A 22,971-nucleotide genomic window follows, 5' to 3' on the forward strand; every position below is an offset into this window, starting at 1 on the left:
ATGTCTACGTAACTTAATTCGGTGCAAAAAAACGAAGGAGTTAAGAAAAATAGACATCGTCAATTCGTCACGCTTGGTACCCTAGAAAATGCCAAGCAAAGTTCTGTTACGTTAATTATGTGTACTCGTACTCACGATCCAGAAACCACTTTGGCAAGGGAATGTAAAGATAAAGATGCCTTACATTAGCATGTCACGAACAAAGCTTTGCTTTCCAATACTAGATAAGAGTTATCACACGTGACGTGTGCACTTCTGCATTGCTACTGAATGATGCTAACGGCTGACTGGTTCAAATTACAACAACAGGGGGCCATTTCTCGAACAGTATTAGACTAAGGGCCCGATTCGGATTTTGAAATAGACATCTATTAGACATGTTTTAGACATCACCAAGATACGATAACGATATGTTTAAGATCTAACCTGTCAAATTTGTCATTTGCGCGATTCTGGAGATACTGTTGAACGATTTCCACAGGATATGACTTATTCGCATCTAATAGATATCTTACTCTATCTAACGTAAAAGTGACATTGGTTGCCCGAATTGCGCTGCAAAAGAGAACTATTTGATATCTAAACTATAACGTATCTAGAATGGATTTAGTACGTGTCGTCTCTTGTGAATATCTTGAAGTTCGAATACGGCAGTAATATTATTAGTCCATTAACTCCATTAACTGTAACTGTAATATTATAGCCCACGGACTGTCAAATAGTCTGGCCTGCCATGGCAACACACTAATGATATTATTATATTCTAATACCGTTCGAGAAATGGGCCCCAGGTAGGATGGATGGAGTACTGCAAACTGCATATCACAACGTTCAAAAAGTCTGGGCGTATTACGAAAGGAGCATATCTGTCACTGCAAAATAGGGCAAAGATTTGTTACGAACATCCCCCACTTCCGAAGAATGTAGGTAAGACAAAGCGAAGTCAGTCAGTTCCTTAATCTCTAGTAAAGAAATTAGGTGATGTGTTTTTTTTTCCAGTAAAATGAACGAACGGGAAATTAAGAGAAGTCAATAACAAGTAAAACAGTTTACAATAGAACAGTTCCCACATAGTCTCGGTCAAATGATATAACACAAATGGTTTCAATGACAATGCCGTAATGGAAACAAACCCGTGTGGTTCTTGTTTTTGCTAAACACGATAGATACAGTTTAATGTTTATAGGATAAAGGTCAATGTAATAATAAACATTTGAGAACAAAAGCTATTTTCAGTGCTAACAAGTTAACGAATCAAGGAAGTAAGTACGCGAAATAAATGAGGATTAAACGTTATGCTCGCGGGGTTTATTCATCTAATTTCGATTAAAGCGGTTGAATTGGATAAAGTTTTTTAATTATTTGGTTTGGAAGTCGTTGAAACGATGCTTAAATTTGAACAAAATTAATGGATAGCTTATAGCTTGGGTTTCCTGTTGCTCGTAATTCGTCTGGATTCTTCGAAAGAATTCTATTACCTCCAACCAGATCTAAGAATCTGAAAGGGCAAGTAGAATCATTATTTTTTCTCCGGACATGAACTCCCGCACCGAACAAAGACCGCCACCGAACCCGGGGCCTCCTGCTAAATGATAGGTTTCTACCTATCATTTAGTAGGAGGCCCCGGGTTCGAATTCCGGTCAGGGCAAATATATGTGTGTTTATCACGAATATTTGTTCCTGAGTTATGGATGTTTTCTATATATCTAGATAAATACTTATCTATATAAATATGTACATATGTATATAGTCGCTTAGTACCCATAGTACAAGCTTTGCTTAGTTTGGGGCTACGTCGATCTGTGTAAGATTGTCCCCAGATATTTATTTCCTTAATTTGGCAAACTTATTAGAGCTCGTTTCAAGAAAACTTTTGCAAAAAATCTACGCCGTTTGATGTTTTAATTAAACAACTAAGAAGAGCTTTCTGTTGAAAGATTCATTAGGACGAAAACATCGGGTTTTTGAAAACGCAATTAATAGTGAAGGTAACGTCTAATCAAAACAACAATTGAGAGCACTGAACGCCTGATTGGAGAGGAAAGTCTAACAATGGAATAAAAAGGCTGCCGAAAATACCATTATTACAATATCGGCGCTTCGTTAAAATCAGTCACACTCATTAATTGGATTTCACGCAGGTCATCGGCATTTGGCGTTGTGAGGTGGGACGTTGAATGAAACTACTTGCTTGGAGTATCGATGTATAATGTCTTATTTTTCATTTTGACGTTTCTTCGTCGCTGGCGCGGCGCGCCGCCAGTGCAGCACAAGGCCGCACTGGCAGGGTCGCCATGTGAGGTGGGACGTTGAATGAAACTAATTGCTTGGATTATCGATCTATAATGTCTTGAATAACATAATGTAAGAGCTTATATAGGGCTAAATTAAGGGAATGTGAGTGTACGCGTAGCGCACCCACTACAGCGTCAATAGATACAGTCCTATTTAAGAGGATAGGATTATAAACGAATTCAATAAATTGGCTAAAATTATTTTCTATAAGTAATGTTAATATCTAGAGAGGAAAATGAAGACTACATACTACATTTGAATGGAAAGGCAGTTCACACAGTCGTCTTTCGTCTCAAACTTTTTTTTTATATTTGATGGCGGTAATTCGAGGGCGCATATAATAATTACCTATATAACATCATTCCTTTATTAAATAAACAAATGTTTTCATAAATCTAAATATAATTAAACGAGCAGTGATTGATTGACAAAACTCCAATTGCTTATATTTCTAACAATTTTAACCCGGCTCATGTTGACTTAAATAAATTTACTTGACGATTGAATAAGTTGAGAAAACAATTAAATACCGATCCGGATTAGTTTCGAGCCAGATCTGACCCGTTTGTGAAATTAATTAATTGATTGAGAGTATTGAGACCAACGTTTACGCCATTACGCCCAGCGATCCGTGGAGTTTGGTTATTTGGACTTACAGGCCTATTCGAACTTACATTGATATCAGAATGATATGTGAATCATGTTATGTATTTCGCTCGTACTTCTCCGTACGTGAAAAAGCGCTGGTGGCCTAGCGGTAAGAGCGTGCGACATGCAATCTGGAGGTCGCGGGTTCAAACCCCAGCTCGTACCACTGAGTTTTTCGGAACTTATGTACGAAATGTCATTTGATATTTACCAGTCGCTTTTCGGTGAAGGAAAACATCGTGAGGAAACCGGACTTAATCCCAATAAGACCTAGTTTCCCCTCTGGGTTGGAAGGTCAGATGGCAGTCGCTTTCGTAAAAACTAGTACCTATGTCAATTTTTGGGATTAGTTGTCAAGCGGACCCCAGGCTCCCATGAGCTGTGGCAAAATGCCGGGACAACGCGAGGAAGAAGAAGAGACTTCTCCGTACGTGAAGAAGCGCGGGCGAGACGCACGATTACTAAATCACAATGTCATTCTGATGTCAGTATACGTTCGAATTGGTCTGTTAGTTACCGTTTACATTAAGGTGGTTCCGGTAAGCCAACTCGAGGGGTTGAATAAATCGTTTCGGAATAGTAATAAGGCAAAGGATTGGCCTAGAAATCTGTCATAATTTGAAATATCCAATAGTCGTCGAAATTAAGCCCGGATAATGGCCCTTGGGCCTGCTACTCAGTTTAGCTTTATTTGCCCAGGGATTTGGGTGTCAACTTTTTTAGAACAAATTAATTGGTTTACTTATACCAACAACATTGCTAGATAAGCTGTTATTTATGCCTAAGTAGGTATTTGAAAGTCAGAATCATGACCATTATTTTGTTATTCATCTTTAATAGTAATTGATTTTATCTACACACATATCATAAACTCTCTATGACGCCTTCAAAATCCGTAAATAATGGCCCACATTACGATAAACTGTTTTGTTACAGCAAATTTCTTATCTGTGAAAATGTGGTAATAACTTCATTACTATATCAAAATCGATTTGGTAATGCATTTTAAATTTCGAACATCTCTGAATAAAAAAAGCAATTTGATTTGACCCCTATTCTAATATCAGTCGTCATGACGTTTTATTCGAAATGAAATGACAATTGCATACAATATTGACAAATCCCGTATGTAAGTTGGTATCGGACGATATGGTAATCGACCCCGACTCTAGTTTGTCTCTGAATTAAAAAAAACTACGGATGCGTGACATACGTGAAAAAAGTTTTCCTTTGCCGCCATTTGACGTACAGTTTATATTTTAATTAATTTGTAAGTAAAAAATAATTTGTTTTGTTGTTTTTAAAGTAACTATAACAAAAGTTTCGTGTAAATTGTGCGATAAAGATATTTCGGAGACGCCAGCTCATATCCGCGAGTTCCGCCAGAGAGGAAAGTGCCCCAATGTCGGTTGTAATATGAGGTTAGTGAATATATCATAGAAAGTTTATAATATGTGTGTAGATAAAGCAGTGTATGTAACTGTACATAATTAGGCATTAAAACACTCGTGTGATACTATTATGAAACTCATTTCATTCGTTTCATAAACCCACACTCGTATTTTAATGCCTTTCATTATGTAGCAGTCACATAAACTACTATAAAGGTACTTTTTTTATCGAAAACAAAATCATTATTAAAAGTTTATTGAAATTCTGCAGCACTTACATACACCAGAAGCGAAACTACTGAAGATTTTAAAAAGATGTCGCGTTATTTCCGAGGAAAACTAACAAGAATAAAAAGGCGCATTTTTCCACTTACGTAAGACTCTTCCCACTTGATCAGGCTTAAGTTTTCCCTTACATTTTCTACGACAGTACACTTTACTCCGGGAAACTTGTTTAATGGACCATATATTATGTGTGCAAATGGACATCTTTACGTATAAGTATGCAAAAATATCAGTTCTTTCGCAAAATACACTAAAATAAATAAAGATTTTGTTCCATCCTTTAACTCAGTCTTTACGTAGGTATGCAAAAATATCAGTTCTTTCGCATAATACACTAAAATAAATAAAGATTTTGTTCCATCCTTTACTGTACTGAGTAGTACCTAAAATAGGTTTCGGCATAATACTATGCTTGCACATAAGGCTGTGGCATATAAAATTATGTACTAACTAGAGTACATATATAACGCCAGTGGGTTAGCTGAAGAAGATATCCAGGATAGAGCGAAGTGGAAGGAGAAAAGCAGGAAAGCGGACCCCGTCGCAGTACGGAACAAACGCTAGGAGGATGATGATGATACTAAAGTACATACTAATCATTAAAACGTCGCAAACGAGAGGAAATTGCAATTAAAACGGCATTCACGTTAATATTGCAAATTCTAGGCGTCCATCAAGCGTGATCGTGTACGAGTGTTTACTAGAAATGTTAACGATCCGTCTAACTAACTTATCCGTTTGTGGAAGAATGTGATTTCTTGAACACCTCAAATGTCAATGACATTTTAGACCGCGGGCCAGGAGCAAATATCGTCAGTCATCGCCTCCCGCTTGATACTTTGTCATCGCTATACAACCGGCCGACGGTTGTTTTTATTTATAATAACATCTAAACTATCTTCTGACAAAGTATCAAACGGGAGGCGATGACAAAATTTATTTTATTTTTTTACATGTTTCGGTGGCTGCCATTCCTCAACCCACGAACGGAGCGCCAGCTGACGTCCATGAGGGATAATCATACATAGCCGTTAACCAATATACGAGTTATAGCCTGGGAGGCGATTGGTCATGGAAATCTGTTCGTGGCTCGCGGTCCATTTCGAAATAAGAACTTCGATAGTTTAATTATAACCTAGAACCACCATAGATCTAAAATCTACCATGATTTAGTTCAGACTGTTCAGAGTAATGCGTCTTTATCACATATTTTTATGCGTGAATGGTCAACGTTTATTAACCACCGATATAGTAAAACGTTCCCTAAGTAGACGTTCGGGAGACTGGACTTCGACAGAGAATTCACCACAAATATATATTTTCGCATGCCCCTATAAATGATTGAGTAATGAAAATTCCATTAAAGTAACAAAACCCGTTAGTATTTTATGTAAATGACCCAAAATTATACTAAGTACCTAACGTACCAAAGCTTCCATGGGACAAACAAAAACATTTCATGATCCTAAAATGTCCGACCCCTACCCTTCCTGAGTTATTTTGTTGGTAACAAACAGATTTTTGGCTTTAAATATTTTCAGGGAGGATTCGGGTTAATGCCCTGAATTTGGGTTCGCACTAGTTTCTTTGTTTGTGAATAGTAACTGGGTTATGTGAGCCAGTTTTCAACTAAAAAACCCAGACGTGTAAGTTTTCTGCATTTGGTGCTGACCTGTTGTCAGTTTAAATCATACTATTTTTTTTTATAAAATAGCAGATCTGGCTTAGGCTATTAATTATGAAGAAAACCGTCTAAGTTCAAGAATAGGGGGAGAAAAATTAAGTTTTCTTGTTATGGGGGATAATGTGCTGATTATGTCACCACAACACTGACAGACACGAACTACGCGACTGTGGAGAATAATAGGATTCCGGTTAGCACCCTTCTGGTACGGAACCCTGAAAACGAAGCATTCTACTAGCAACAGTCCGCGTTCCAAGCGAGCATAACTGCCTCTAAGTGGATTTTCTGCTGCTTAGATAAAGGTAACCATTCCGTTAAGGAAAATTTCCGCAAAGGAATAACTTCAACTAGTGGCTTTGATAACATGACTCAAATGCGTCTTTCGCTGTTTTGAAAAGTTTATTAAGATGATAATTTATTCCTATTTTAAGTTAAAAATGACATTCGTGATCGTTCTGTTTTGCATTTACTCAGGTGTCATCAATATATCGTCATAAATAATGCTGTTCAGTTCAACCAAAGATGGACGAAGATATCTAAAACTTTCGTGTTGTGGACACATACCTAACAAGTTTTCCTGGGTCTATCAAGGGTTAATTTGTTTATCTTTGATTCTGAAGCTTTGTCGCGGATTTTACCGGTCGTGGTCCCGGATAACGGTCATTCCAGTAAAATGTCAAATTGTTAATTTGCGATAAATCCGGAAAACTTACGACAATATCGACATAGCATTTTGAAGAAAAGCCCTAAAGTCAAACTATGGTGTAAATCAGAAATCAGTTTCTAAGCGAAGCTAGAAGATGTCCCGAAATAGAAGTTAATTAGGTAATGAAAACTTCGAATACAATGAAGGTGTGTAGCTCGATTATCTAGTAAAAGTATAATAATCATTCAGATTATCATTAAATACTTACATTTGCTTAAGTCGCCTTAAGTCATTGACAAGAAACGCAGAAAGCCTAGAGTACGAGTAAACTGTCCCCGTTCTCGCTATTATCTGTTCTTTACTGCTTAATTCGCCGATTACATTGAAAATCAATGCCTGCAACAAAATGTGTACCCAAGTGTAAAACGGGGCATGTCCCGCAACCGCAACTCGATTAACTAGGACACGAGTTTATCTGGAACTTGTTTTGCTAAGTACCCTGCCACGTGGGGTGTGTAATTTTCGCTTTTTGTGGCCACGGCTGGTAGGCTCTCTCACGGGAAAAACGGAGTCTGGATAAATTTTCAATGGAACTTATTTCTCTGAATGCGCATTCTATTTATCTACTGTGTATTTTATAGTCTCAAGAAGATTATGAAACGTAAGAGATGTCGTCAGATAAAGAAGATTATGGAATCGATATAAGCTAATCCTATTTATCAAATCTGTCACGTTTATAATATTCTTTTAACAGTACTTGTTTAGCCTTTGATCTCCCCGGCTAGGTAATATTTAAAATACACATCATGAGTTTTACATATTATACGTACCAAAACACAAGATCGAGCTCATTTAACTTTCAACGAATTCGCTCTAGGGTTAGATCTAACGACTGTGATTCCTCAACTATATTTAAAATTCTCGGAAAAGCTATTCCTTCTTTGGCGTTAACTATTTGAGTCATTCTCGTGTGTGGCAAATCTATTAGCTTAATTTTGTTATGCTGTTCAGTTATTCAGATACCTACAATCGTCAACACCACCAGAAGTTATGATTTCATCGAATTGGGAACAATCCATGAAACATGTTTAAGTTTGATCGATCAAACGACCGACGACGCTGTAATTTCTCTCTTTAAAAGTTTTCGGACAAGATGTTTCTTCTTAACCTTGATTTAAGTCATTCTTGTTGCAAAATATAAGACCTCCTTTATCGTAAGCCTTCCCCAGTCGTTTACCTAAAATGACCACCATAAGTTTGTTCCATAATCATAAGGTACGACAATGGAACACAACTAAATCAACATTATTACGTGAACAATTGAATGACCCGATGATGCAACCCAATGCAACTGTCATTACCACGGTTGCAATTGTCTAATAGACCAGGCTATAAAGACCCTCGTAAAGTATACAGTAATGTATTTTGAGAGAGGATCTTGTCTCACTGGTCAAATTTGCCACCTGAACCAGTTACTTTTGAGCCTCAGAACCACCAAGAAGACAGGTAAAGAGGGGTTTGGAATCGTCTTTGATGGGTCTTGTTAGTTTGGCCGATGATCTCTGTTGATTGTCGTGCTTGGCCTCTTTCGCAGAAACCTGGCAAACTGGTACGCTATCAAGATCGTTATTTTATTCTATTGTTGTGAATGAACCCACGCTGTTTCTGTTTGATTTGATGAATGCGAAGAAGAATTGTGATTGTTTGTTTACCGGTCTGATTAACGGAAGGACTTATATAAAGCGATTATGATTATCATCGTTATCAAATCAGCCGAAAGAACACTACTACTGATCAAAGGCCTTAGTCAAATTTGTCCACCATGATCCAACGGCTTCTACGACACTGACCAGACTGTCGGTCAGCATTATTGTCCCCACAACCTTATTTACGCTACAATTTTGGATACGTGGTCACGACTCTAGAACCTTTCAGCCCCGGCGCCCATCTGTTCTACGAGCAAAGTGTCCCGCCCACTGCCACATAAATTTTGCGACTGTGTAACTACCCATAGCAGAAAAAAAATCTAATTAGTACCTACTACTTAACTGGCAAATTTTATACATGTATGATCCACGTGCTTGTTTAATTACGTACTCATTGAACATTTTAATCGAAATTCCTCGATTAACCCAGATAGCGGGTTTATTAATATTCGGTAAATGAGAATTCCCGAATTTTCGAGTTCACTGACTGTCCGCCGCCGAATTTCCACTCGAAAAGTTAATATAGTCGCGTATTTAAAAGGTTAAGCCAGGTTGCAAGTGCAAGTGATTCGAGTCGGGCACCAGGATAATGTGACCTCGAATTCCATAACAAATATGGCTAATCGAAAATAACACTAAACTGGTTCTCTTCAACCTGATCGATGAACTCCCCTGTTCTCGACAGGCGATAGCAATGACATCTCTGGAGGTGACATGCGTGGCGTGACGCGGTAAACAAAGGATGTATCAGACTGTGAGATCTTTTACTCGAAGTTTGCCTTTTAGGGCAAGACAGGAATATATTTGCACGAATTGTCTTAACAAATCTCCGCAAAAGGAACAGATGGCTCCAAAAACGAGAAACAAAAGTTTAATTGAAACAAAGAGAATTCTTTGCAAGATTTTTTTAAATGCTCGCGAGAAGCTTGGTCTTAAATGATTGCGTTTTCAGTTAGAAAAGACGGGGCTATTGAAGGGTGTATCAATTAAAAATTAGGAGATCGTGGCCAATGTTGCAATTCGAATTTATATGATGCTTTTAGTACCAAAACATTTTTGACTGTGTCGGACATAAACATTCAAAAAGCTCGACCAAACTGGGCTACCGAAATCATTTCAAACCAGCACTTTGACAACAAAAAATCTTGTCCCGCGCAAATTTTGCATTAAATGCACGAATGTATGTAAAGCGCACTTTAGGAATGTTAATTAATTTCAAAACTGTAACGGAATTTAACTTTATAGTAACCTTGTAGTTAAGTAAAAACGAGTTATGTCTCCAGCGAATGCTGTGCGATCGTTTTAATCTTGCAACCATATGCGTTGACATTACTCTAATTATTTAACTGGTTATTACCAAAGACGAATTTATAGGTACATGTTATTGGATTATAAGCATACTTTTAGCTATGTTTGGGATGATATTACGAACTGGTTTGTGTGGTTCAGGTTGTTCTGTTGTGCTAGTACCTAAAGTGTCATTCTATGGAACTTGCTAACTATGTAAACAAACCGCCATATTGAAATTGTCTCTGAATTATGAATTTATACTAGTGACTTTTGTTTACAGAGTTAGCAAGTTCCATAGAATGACACTTTACAAAGGAATTAAAATAAAAATGCTTTTTCCTTGTACCATCGTCCAACTATATTGTATAGACATGAGGGTTACCAATGATCAGTAAAGAATATTGCTGTTATTGGCATTGGATACCGATATATCAACTTATTGGTCAACCTTTCTGTGTTCTTGATGACACTCATTTATCGCTATCAGTCATATTCCATATTCATTTATTCATTTATATTCATTTATTTATTTATATTCATTTATTTAAAATTACTAGCTTTACATGTTAAAAGGGTTATTAATTAATTAGGTAAATTTCAATTAAATTACAATTCATTAAAATAATATTCATCAATTTAAATAAAATAAAACAAAATAAAAATAATCAATACAATTCAAATAAATAAAAAATATATTAAATTAAGTTACGATTAAATCATAATTATTATATTCTGACATGTCATAAAATGCATTTCTAGTCATATTTTTTTAATTCGAAGTAGAATGTCAGGTCATCACATAGCTGCTCCATTAACGAGATTTCTCGCTGCTTAGTTTATAGTTCATAATGATGAACATACCTGGTTTTACCTGTGGTTTTTACCTGGTAAGTATACCAATAGCGACCCAGTCTTTTTTGAACTGAGTTACCGAATGTTTGCCCTATTACATCTATAATATAATTTCATTACCAGACAGCTCTGGTTAATGCAAAATTGAAACGAACATATTTACAGATTTTTTCAAAGCTTGAACTCATAACGAGTGCTCGTAGTCGCAGTTTTTAACGAACATAACATTCCGTACCGACGTCCTCGTTTTGAACCATGTCAAGTGATTTACAACCTAATTACGCAAAACGAGGCATTTAGCAGCCGTTAATGTCAGGAACTTTAAAGTCACGGGGTAAATGATTCTGAAATCGACGAGTTTTCGCTAAAATATGAGCGAAATCGTTTTTAAAACGCGAAAACTGCTTTGACTGCTAATTGGTCAGATGTTTAATGATGTTGTGTAAGTAGACCTTTCAAACTTTGGAATTGGAGATACATGCTTGACACTGCAAATATGCAAAACTTATGCACACCGACATCTCTTTTTTAGGGTTCCGTAGCCAAAAGAAGTTTCATAGTCTCATCATGTCCGTCCTTAGCACATAACACTCAGTAATTAATACCACCGTTGTCTGTAATCAAATCATTAAAATTGTCTCGATTCTTCGATTGAGCAAAAAAATTGCATGACGCAAAATGTTTTGGTGTCTGCCCATGGGACCGGATGTTGCAGATAAAACACTAATAAAACAACACATATGTTCCAGGAATGTGCGAAAATAAGTTTACAGAATCTACATTAAAAGCACTTATCAAAAACGTATTTTTTTAAGTTTCGCTTCGGCCGTGTGTAGTCAAAGATATGTGAAGATTATCAAGGCAGACACACAGCTTTAAGCGCAGCTATGTCCCAGTAAATGATCCAATCGCAATGTAAATTAGTCGCGATTGGTGACATACATCTACGATACGACACGAGATATACATATATACGTCGGTACCATGGTATAATAATATAGTCCGCCTGGTACTCCATTCCCGTCTTTTCTAGGTCACCTAACTGACACGGGCCTACGTCAACATGCGACAGCGCTATATGATAATATGCGATAGCGCTATATATAGCGGCCATGTTGTTGTGACGTAGGCCCGTGTCACTCTGGGAATGGAAGACCATGTTTTATTAGACTATGGTCGGTACATTCAGTTCTCTAGCAAATTTCTCTACGGCTCCCGGAAGATAGATAAAGAACTAGGTTGTATTAAAGACTCGGCGCGAGAACAAACAAGTCTTTTAAAGAACTTGATTTCCTTCGTATGATATCACCAATCGATACTGACACAGATTTCACACAAATGACGTAGTTCCATGGCGGTTATTTTAGGAAAATTGGCAAAGTGTGGGTAGCGTTTATAGTGTGTGACAACCCCGTTAAGATTTAATTAACCTAATCTATTTAATCGGCGTTTTTCTTACCTTCCTTTTTTTAGGGTTCTGTACCCAAAGGGTAAAAACCGGGCAAGTGCGAGTTGGACTCGCGCACGAAGGGTTCCATACCATAATGCAAAAAACGGCAAAAAAAAACGGTCACCCATCCAGGTAAGTACTGACCCCGCCCGACGTTGCTTAACTTCGGTCAAAAATCACGTTTGTTGTATGGGAGCCCCACTTAAATCTTAATTTTATTCTGTTTTTAGTATTTGTTGTTATAGCGGCAACAAAAATACATCATCTGTGAAAATTTCAACTGTCTACATATCACGGTTCGTGAGATACAGCCTGGTGACAGACGGACGGACGGACAAATACTAAAAACAGAATAAAATAAATATTTAAGTGGGGCTCTCATTCAACAAACATAATTTTTTGCCGTTTTTTGCGTAATGGTACGGAACCTTTCGTGTGCGAGTACGATTCGCACTTGGCCGGTTTTTTTTAATAGTCATTTTTTGTTGGAGTAAAGCATAACACAGAAGTTTCCTAGGCGAAGCAATTATAGCAGGCATGTATGTTTTGATTTATTTTATTCACACATTAACATTTCGCCAAAGATAACAGAGAGCACTTGTACTATCACGTCTATCACACGCTTAAACCATGTGTCATCCTGTCGTTATTAAAATCATAAGCGCGACTATAATACACCTGTTGGTGATATAAGAGGTCGTTAAACGGGTATATAAATTCATATCAGAATTATAATCTGTTTAGGATTTGAAGGACGATAAAGTGATATGCATTTTTCCCTTAAGCCGTAGCTGACATTATATCCTCATCCTTATACCAAATATATATGTATCATATTAGATCTATGAAGTTACAAGCGTAAATAGCTAAATCTCGCTTACCACCCAGCATACCGTATTCTCATATGTATATCATACTCGTAAATGTGGAATAAAAAGCGGGCAAAGTAATTATTTCTCACAAATCTCCATACCACCATATCTGCTGTCCAGTGACGTCACACTGACTCAACCGCCCCAGATGTGGAGATAGCATTGTTTCACCGCATTTACGATTCCTTCGGACGGTTAATACAGCTTGCCAAGTATTTGCCTCAAGCAGTTTGTGACAATTCAATTAATCTTTCGTGTGTGTGGCTGTCTAAGGTGTGGAAGGTCAGATGGCAGTCGCTTTCGTAAGAGCCTACGCCTATTCGCGGGATCAGTTGCCAAGCGGACCCCAAGCTCCTATGACCCGTGGCAAAAGCCGGGACAATGCGAGGAATATGATGATGATGTATGGCGATCTAAAATCGTGGGTTAAATCTCGGTCGTGCCATAGAGCATAATAAGTTGTTCTCGAAAAAATGTTTTTTTATTGTTCATAATGTTTTTGGATGAACGTCACTTTTGACACTGACATATCTAACCCATATCGTGTCTAATAGACGTATAATATTTGACTACTGATACTGATACTTGGGGTAGCTCCAGCCAGCAGATCCTGCAGCAAGGGCTAGGAAGAAGAGAATACGAGGGGGAGGCAAAGTTGAGGCATAATAGCACTGGGAGCTCGAATGACTCTGGTGATTCAGCCTAAGCGGCAGCGAGTCGGTGCCCTATGGCAGCGTCACTAGGGTAGGGTGGTCTAAGACTGCGCACTTAAGGTTTGAGACGTGATAAAATAAAAACAAACGGTATAAATAAAATCAACTTTTGTTATTTTCTTCCCGAATAACAAGACAACATGATTTTAAACACTATTTGTAGATGAGATCAACCAATCTTGGTATATTAGGTAGGGTAAGAATGCGCGATACCCAAAAAGGCTTTAATTATTTACATAAGTCACAAGCAAAGGCGGCGGCGGCACCCGTGTACATTGTTTATGCCACCATTCATTACAAGCAATGCACGCGATCCAGTCTTCAGTAATAGGATCTTTATAGATCTCGCCACATCACGGGCATATCCTAGAGGGTCGACATGATTTACAACAACATATCTTGGCTTGTAGATTGCGCTTGATGTGTCTCTTTGCCTTCAGCAAAATTAGCCTCGATATATCGTTCTATAATATCGGTTACAGAATTAGCCAAGAAATCAACTTCAGTGAATACCTCAGGATTATAAGGCGATATTCCTGTAGTTTTAAAACTTTCAGCATCACCTGCGGGGTTTGCTGCTTTGAGACAAGCTGGTGTGAAGGTTTTATACATTTGGAATACAGTTATAGTTCTTCCTGGGTTATTTCTGAGCAATTTTTCACATTCATGTGGAAATGGATGTGCAAGACTGCGCGCGCATTTTTACACGGTTGTACCATGCGCATTCTTACACATTCCTTCATTTTCACTAAAGCATACTGGTAACGCCACCTATGCAAAATGACGTGAACTAGCGACTCCCATTCAAACGCGCAATCGCATACGCGATGCAAATTCAAGATCTTATCTTTTAATTTACTTAAAACTATTTAGTGACGATACATTTAAATTGAAGAAAAATAAGATCAACATGTGATAAAAACTTCAAACTCACCTAGAGTGTCGTATTTTCACAGTAAACTAAATTAATTCCTGTACGGTTACCATCAGTTTGTCACTGACGTAAACGCCGTCGAGAACGTAATTTACTTTCTATACATCCCGCTCGCACTCGCATATTAGTGCAAACGGGATGTATAGAAAGTAAATTACGTTCTCGACGGCGTTTAAGGCTTGGCCACACACAGAGCGCGACGCAGCGCCGCGTCCGCGCCGCGTGATGCCGACGCGAAGCCTGGTCAAACAGGGCGCGCGCCGATCGCGCCGGCCTCACGCTCTCAACACGCCCTCAAGGCGCGCGTGAACGCGGCGCGGCCGCGCGGGAACGCGGCGCACCGCTCGCTGCCTACGTCCGATCCTACTGACGTGACCTTGCGCGACGCGGCGGGCCGCCGCGTTCGCTCGGCGCAGCGCTGCGCACGCGCCGCGCGGACGCAATGGGCCGCGCGGCGCGGGGCGCGACAGAAGCGGGGCGTGATACCGGCGGGACGCAGTCTGTTTGACGTCGGTAACCTGTTAGCATGTGCCGCGGTCGCGCGGCGTGGACGCGGCGCTGCGTCGCGCTCTGTATGTGGCCAAGCCTTTATGTCAGTGAGAAACTGATGGTAGCCGTACTGGAGCAATAACAGGTGCCATTACACTTCAAAACAACACTGAAGTTAGCCACGAACTTCACTTTGAATCTAATCGCGCAGTCTTAGACCACCCTACCTAGCCGTAATATTTGACGTAGGTATCTTAAAGTTCGAATCGGGCCGATAGTCGCGTAGGTACACAGCACACAGCCAATACATTCGAACAATCCTCGCTTCGCTCCGACACGTCGGGAATAAGTTGGATGCTCAAAAAGCCAGACAGGCGTATGTCCGCGTTAATTTTAAACGGGCTAGTCTTTTAAATCTAACGTCTGTAAGAAGACCGCGTTGAAAAAAAAACGGCGGGGCGTTGCCCTGCACGTGAAGGGAATGGTAAGAATGTTATTTAGTGGATATAATACGGTTTGTTTCTGTAATAGCTTAATCGGTATCAATTATAGGTACAATTAATTTTGAAAAAACTTTACGTTAGGACTTCAGAAATTCGTACGGTGCGTGCGTCTAGTTTTCGCCGAATTCATCTTCCAACGTATTATGTGTTTAATCGACTTTCGAAAACGGAGGATACTTCCATCTTATGCCTATACCTAGGTACGACCGGACGGCGAAATAAACTTGTTGATATTTTATGGAACAATGGTGTTCCGGACCTTTGGGAGGCGTGCGCGGAGCCGAAGGCAACACGTAGTAACAAAAGAATGTAAATAATCGTATATCTATGATTCATAATTGTTACATATTTGCCGTGACTTTTTTTTTTCAAAAGTGTTTTTCAATAAAAAGACACGTCAAGATTGTTTACCTTTTTTCTAATGCTAAAAAACCGGACTAGTGCGAGTCGGACTCGCCCACCGAGGGTTCCGTACTTTTTAGTATTTGTTGTTATAGCGGCAACAGAAATACATCATTTGTGAAAATTTCAACTGTCACTAGCTATCACGGTTCATGTGATACAGCCTGGTGACAGACAGACGGACAGTGGAGTCTTAGTAATAGGATCCCGTTTGTACCCTTCGGGTACGGAACCCTAACAAAGGGACCATGAAGGGGTCAAAACGGATAATGGCGATTTGAGGTATTTAACAATGACGTATTATCTTAATTTGAGGTTTTTATGAAAATTACGCTCTCTGAATACCCAGATACCCACCACCATTCGTGCGGTGCGGATTCATTAGCCTAATTTGAATAGTAATGGGGGATATGACGTCATCATTTAGCTGAAGGTTAATATCCTGGGTCTAATCACTACGTAGGTAAGTCCTATCGCGAAAATCGTAATTTCATTATCTGCCTCTCTATCATTCTTGTCGTATTCGAGGAAAAAGCAAATAGATGGATAACCGAACGAATTGACTCGCAGTAGGCCTTCAGTTTTATTTATTTACTGACACCTTGACACAATTTAACCTTGGTATTAGTGTATTTGCCGTAACGCCTTCCGAATAGGTACCAAAACAAATAACGGACATGGATTATAACAATTTTTGCAAAAAACTTAATTTATGGTTGAAAGAGCAGTGCTTTTACTCAGTCAAGGAATTCTTAAAAGAAACCAACTGTAGATTTAATAATTATGCGCAATAAAGGGCTGCAAATGTAATTCTATGTAAAATGGTTTATCTAATTATAATTTAATTAATGCAAGTATTCTGTAGGACATCCGTTAATGTAATTATTCTCATTTTGGTAATGAACTATTTATAAATATTGACATTGTTATTAAGCAATAATTAATCTGTGAAATGTAAATATATGTAGAGTAAATGCATGTTAGTAATTAAGTATGTATAGTAAAATTTGCACGCCGTAAGTCGGCAGAATTGTGCTGGACTTATATTTCTATCTAACATCTATGTAACCATGATTCTAGCAAATAAATAAATTACATTACATTACATTACATGTTTTGTATAGCGTCATTGCGCTAGTTTCCGTCCATGCTCTAGTTTTCGTCCTAAGTACCCTCCGTAGTTATAGGTAAGTACGGGAAAACAAGTTTCGGTTTCGGCAGGTTTCTGTTTCATGGTCGAAGTTTCGGTTTTGGTATGTTTCGGTATAAAAATCATGTTTCGGTCGAATTTCGAATCTAAAGCAAAAATGAACCTTCGGTTTCGGCAAAAAAATCCGTTTTGGGAAAAAAAATCACGATTTTTTTAGGATTCCAAACCCAACGGGTAAAAACTGAACCCTATTACTAAGACTCCACTGTCCGTGTGTCTGTTTGTTCGTCCGTCTGTCTGTCTGTCACCAGGCTGTATCTCATGAACCGTGATAGACAGTTGAAATTTTCACAGATGATGTATTTCTGTTGCCGCTATAACAAGAAATACCTACTAAAAACCGGTCAAGTGCGAGTCGAATTCGCGTCCCAAGGGTTCCGTACTGCACACATTTTCGAACGAGCGAGCAAAGCGAAGTTCTTAAGTACATTCATTCAATTTTTCCACACACGGCTGGCTATCTTAGGATAGTTAGTTACTTACCCAATATTTTTTTTTTTTAGTATTATGTCAAGCATTTTTTTTTTCATTGTTAGGCGTATCTCTGTTATTTCAAAATAACAGGGCTATAACCGCGGAAATCGAAGTTCGCAAATTGCTGGCATTTCTCTCTGTCACTCTAATTACGGTTTCATTGGAATAAAAGAGAAATCCCCGCAATTTGCGAAATTCGATGTTCGCGGTAGACCCTCTGATATACGGCAGTTCAGCCTTCTCATTTAGCTACTCGTACTTAAACCAATTATTTGTTCTGTTTGAGCACTAACCTCCTAAAGCTCATCCTTCGACCTTGCGTGGAGGCGCACCTCTCTCGGATGCTTCAGGCCTTCGGCCCAACGCAGAGCTTGGCCATCGACCTTCGCACAAGCTCTCCGCACCACGTTTCACATAAACAATTGCGGTTGTGGCCCTGATAGAGCTTATCCACAATTATATTCTCAAGTCCGGCTCACGCTTAGTTGCAGACTTATACGTTTTTCCAGTAATCTATAGGTATCGGACCCAATCGCTTTACAAAAGATAGAACAAAATCGACAATCTCCTTTCAAGGAAGCGTGCACATGTCGGAGGCTCCGGGCCTACAGGGCCTTCGACCTTCGCATTCAGACAATTAAACTATAATTGTTCTGTGTTTGAGCACTAACCTCCCGCAACTCGGCCTTCGGCCGTGCGTTTTAAAAAGCCTCTGAGGGATGCTTGGGCCTTCGGCCCTACGCGTAGCTCGGCCTTCGGCCTTCGCAAAAGCTGTCCACACCGAGTTTCACGTAAACTATTACGGCTGTGTCCCCAAAACAGCCCAACCGCGTTTTTTTTTTCTTAAGTCCGACTCACGCTTGACTCTAGATTTCTAATAGGTTTTCCTGTCATCTAGAGGTAAAGAACTATTTATTATGTGTATTTTTTTTTTAATTTTAGACCCGGTAGTATCGGAGATAAGGGGGGGAGGTCATTTTTTGCCTATTTTCTTAAATAACTTCTAAACTGTTTCATATAAAATTATTAAAAAAATATATTTGAGATCCTCAAAATAAGCCCTTTCATTTAATATGTAACACGATATGGTTTGCAAAACTTTGTTTTTTTAAATTTTCTCATATTCCCCCTAAAATAGCCCCCTATGCTTAAAATTCATTTGTTTTTATTACATGTCCGTCTTTGGGTCACAGACTTCCATATGGGTACCAAATTTCAACTTAATTGGTCCAGTAGTTTTGGGGCAAATAGGCTGTGACAGACGGACAGACAGACGCACGAGTGATCCTATAAGGGTTCCGTTTTTTCCTTTTGAGTTACGGAACCCTAAAAAGTACGAAACGCTCAGTAGGCGAGTCCGACTTGCACTTGTCCGGTTTTTTAAGGATAAGCAACTCTCATGTGACACGTGCAACCAACAACTACAATATGAAAACTTGTTTAGTCTACAATTTTTTTGTTATCATCACAATAAATCTTATCTCTAAGTCAGTATCAACATGAACCCCACTAATCAAAATAACACTTTCTGTTTCTTTAAGGAAATCCCCATTTACCGATACTATGTTTATCCAGTCATACAAAAAAAAACCCCGTAATCATAATAATTCTTCCCTTCCCCATGGATATTAGTCATCCATGTCTTACTCTAACCGAGGGTGGTGAAGTGTTAAAATAAACATGACAGACACGGGTGACGAGAAAAATAAATGTCAGGCTGACTGTACTTGTCATTTTTGAGATTAAGTGATGATATTTTTGTGACAAAATGTGAGCGGGTAGAAAGTTGTTTCAGGGTACATTTGTTTAAGTTCTTATACTTATTAACTACTATATTATTATGTATCTATTTACATAATATTAAGTTAATGTTTTCATTCTGGTTTTGGAATAGTATTTAAAAAATTACATTCACACAATCTCTAAAGTTCAAACTATATTTGAAAGTTGTGTACTAAAGTTTTTAGATTTCTATATTAATTTGATGAGAATGTGTTGTCAATTTACTACATGTGCCATAATTATATTCTGTTTTATAATAAAATGTATGTATGTAACGGTAAATTCACGTTTTAAGCTAATACTTTCTTATGTTTTCATACCTGGAAGTAGGTAGTTTAAAGTTGAAATCTATATGAACCTAGTTTTGATTCGCACATAATCCTAACGAAAAATCATAGATATAACAAAATATATTAAATTCAATTTGTATTGAAAATCCCATCAGTCCATTTAAAATTCATTACTCAGTCTGCAGAATGTGAATTACTGGATATGTATTGAATAAAAAACAAACTAAATTTTGATTTCACTGGCATAAAAGCAAAGGCCAGCGAATATCATATATCAATCTATTTTTTCCCGGCCAGAAATTAAGCCAGTTAAGGTCTAGATCATTTTATTTATTAATAGATATTAAGTGGTGTAGGTAGCCTTAGGGAAAACACACAAGTTCATTGATAGGATCGTGTTTTTGTTAGCAAGTATATTTTTTATCAGTGATTTATTTTACGTAAACGACAGTAAATACCTATGAAGCCTTTGCAGCCAACAATGATTGAATAGCTGGACTATTTATTGACTAACATTATTTATTTAACAACTTAAATTCAATTCTAAGATGCGTGGCATCTTAGAATTAGCATCAACCTTGCGAATAATGAAAAGATAGAAATGAAATTGCCTGTAAGCACGGTAATAATTATCTTTATCTTTATAATTTTATAAGCAGCACATCCTTGTACCTTGTAGCAAACAATTAAAAGTAATAAACTAATCAATTAAAAACAAAGACTAACTTAAATCACTATGAAATCATTCCTATCCTTTACACAATGTTAATTGCTAGGGACTCAACGCTTATACAAATGAGTAATCTAATAGGAAAAACAATAGGAACGGTTTATACGATTCCCATGCCGTGGTTGAATTTGCAATGACCATTCCTCATTCAAGACGGTTTTTGTTCGACAACCACGACGTTGGGCCGCAACACCACGTTAAATCCACCGGTATACTTCTAAAATTACTGATATAATACATAAAAGGGAGTAAATATCGATCATACACTCACCACAACAAGATAAGTAAGCCGGCTATTCTTTAAATAATAGCACAGAATAACGCCCGTCAAGTTTAACACAAAAACGGTCACTTAGAATCACTAAACTGCACTTCACTGTTACAATAAGACTTTAATCATTACAATTCTTTAGCATTTTCAGTCACAATTATGTTAAAAACACAAATTCACTGCGAATCCACTACGGGAGATCAACATAATAACCGCTTAAAGTCAATGCGACACAAGACTGCCTCATGCCAAACTCAACTGCCACTACTGCCCATGCCATAGACACAGGAACGGTTTGTTATTGACTTCAAAGGTTGTTTTTCCTACTATCCGACCAAATTAAATGGAACGTCTAGAGACTGAAACTCCCTACATAATGGAGACTTTTTGTTATGGTCTGATTAAATTAGCGACATCTGTGTAAAACGTACGTAACCGTAATGACAGCCAACCATAGTGGTTGCGTTTCGAACTGTCAGATGTAATCTTTGATATTCGTGACATCTAGCGAGTGTGTTTTGTACTGTATTGAAAGCATACTAAGTAACATCGTGTAAGTTCGTTGCAATGAAAAGGCCTACTGATAGATGGCGTAAATATAAATCTTACTATAGGTTCAACAATATACGTAAGATGTCTCTGTAATTAAAATTTATTTTATAGGAGCACTATATTTTAATTTTACTTTCCAAGGTTATTCTACCTTTTTTTAAATACCTAGTATAAAAGTATAAAAAATACAAAAATACTCTGTTGCGTTATGTCATTTTATCTGTGTCAATTTGATGGACTATCTATTGAGATCTATTATTATATTCAACAAATTTAATGTACTGAAGTTATAGTAAAATAAGTGTGACAACTCAAAATTAACGATGAAATGATAAGCGGAACATATAATTTGGGTTAAACATGTAAGTACATAGTACCTACCTACATAAATACTTGAATAAATAAATAAATTAGTGGCTACCTAATTCCTAATACCTAATCCAAATTTTTATATGAATTTGTTTATACCTGTTTTACCTACTCCGTAAAACTAATCTTGTATCCAGGCTCAAACAAAACAAACAAACAAACAAAATTTACTTTATTCATGTAGGCCTAGCAACAAGCTCTTATGAATCGTAATTAATCTTAATCTAATTATCAGAGCAATTTATGGATGTTAATATTATTCCATAATAAAATTGGATTATTATACATATCAAATTTAACACTAAAAATTTCACAAAAGGATCGTCAAACATTAAAAAGATTGTATAAAAAAATACTAGTCTAGAACATGGACCTAGAATACTACGGACGTAGTTTTGCTAAGACAAAAACTGTGATTCCATCATCCACCAATTTCCTAGTATTTACGCGTGACACACACACATTGACAGTTATCTCAATGCCCTCATCCACCAATTTGCCGTCAGACGGATCGAAACGTCAGTGAAGTAAATTTGTCCAAGAAAAATGTAAAATATGCCGGCATGCGTAGTTAAATCCTGCAAGAATTGTACCGATCGAAAGAAAAAAATTGACGGAATAACTTTTCATAGCTAATTTTATCAATTCTCACGGTATAGTACATAAAATCTCCATATTTCATTGTTAATAAATGCGAAACAAGAGTGTGACCAGTAAGTTGAATAGGGTAATTTCCCGAAAGTAGGGTAATTGATGCCCTTCTTATTAAATCATTATGTATATAAGAGATCATTTAGGATATTTAGGTAAATAGCTAAATTATTGATTTTGCATTTCAAACTAGGTCGGTATGGTAATTTCCCGATAATAAGGAGATTAAAGACATTTACATGAATAATGTTTGATAGTTAACGTTTATTTGTTATGTAAGGTAAACATACTCATGGTGCTCGACGCGGTCCCAGTCCAGTACATGTCATCTTGAAACTGAAGTCATTGTCAATAGAGGTGACAGCAAGGTGTCATCTATTGGGCATTAACATGTCGAGCACTAGTACATTTACCTTATATTTATTTTTTGTTTTAACCAGATATGTTACAAGTTAAATATCATTAGGTATTGAAAATAATA

General features: G+C 37.6%; 1 protein-coding gene across 1 annotated transcript in view; it reads right to left on the reverse strand.

Moving 5' to 3' along the window:
- Positions 1-21,178, reverse strand: part of LOC134801516 (IQ motif and SEC7 domain-containing protein 1) — a 266,858-nt gene extending 245,680 nt beyond the window's left edge. Inside the window, exon 1 of the mRNA XM_063774128.1 lies at positions 20,919-21,178. The gene's annotated coding sequence lies outside the window, so the exon portion shown is untranslated. The remainder of the gene's footprint in view (positions 1-20,918) is intronic.
- Positions 21,179-22,971: the final 1,793 nt, after the last annotated feature.

Source organism: Cydia splendana, chromosome 22 (genome assembly GCF_910591565.1).
Source record: "Cydia splendana chromosome 22, ilCydSple1.2, whole genome shotgun sequence".
In the NCBI taxonomy this organism is placed as follows: Eukaryota; Metazoa; Arthropoda; class Insecta; order Lepidoptera; family Tortricidae; genus Cydia; species Cydia splendana.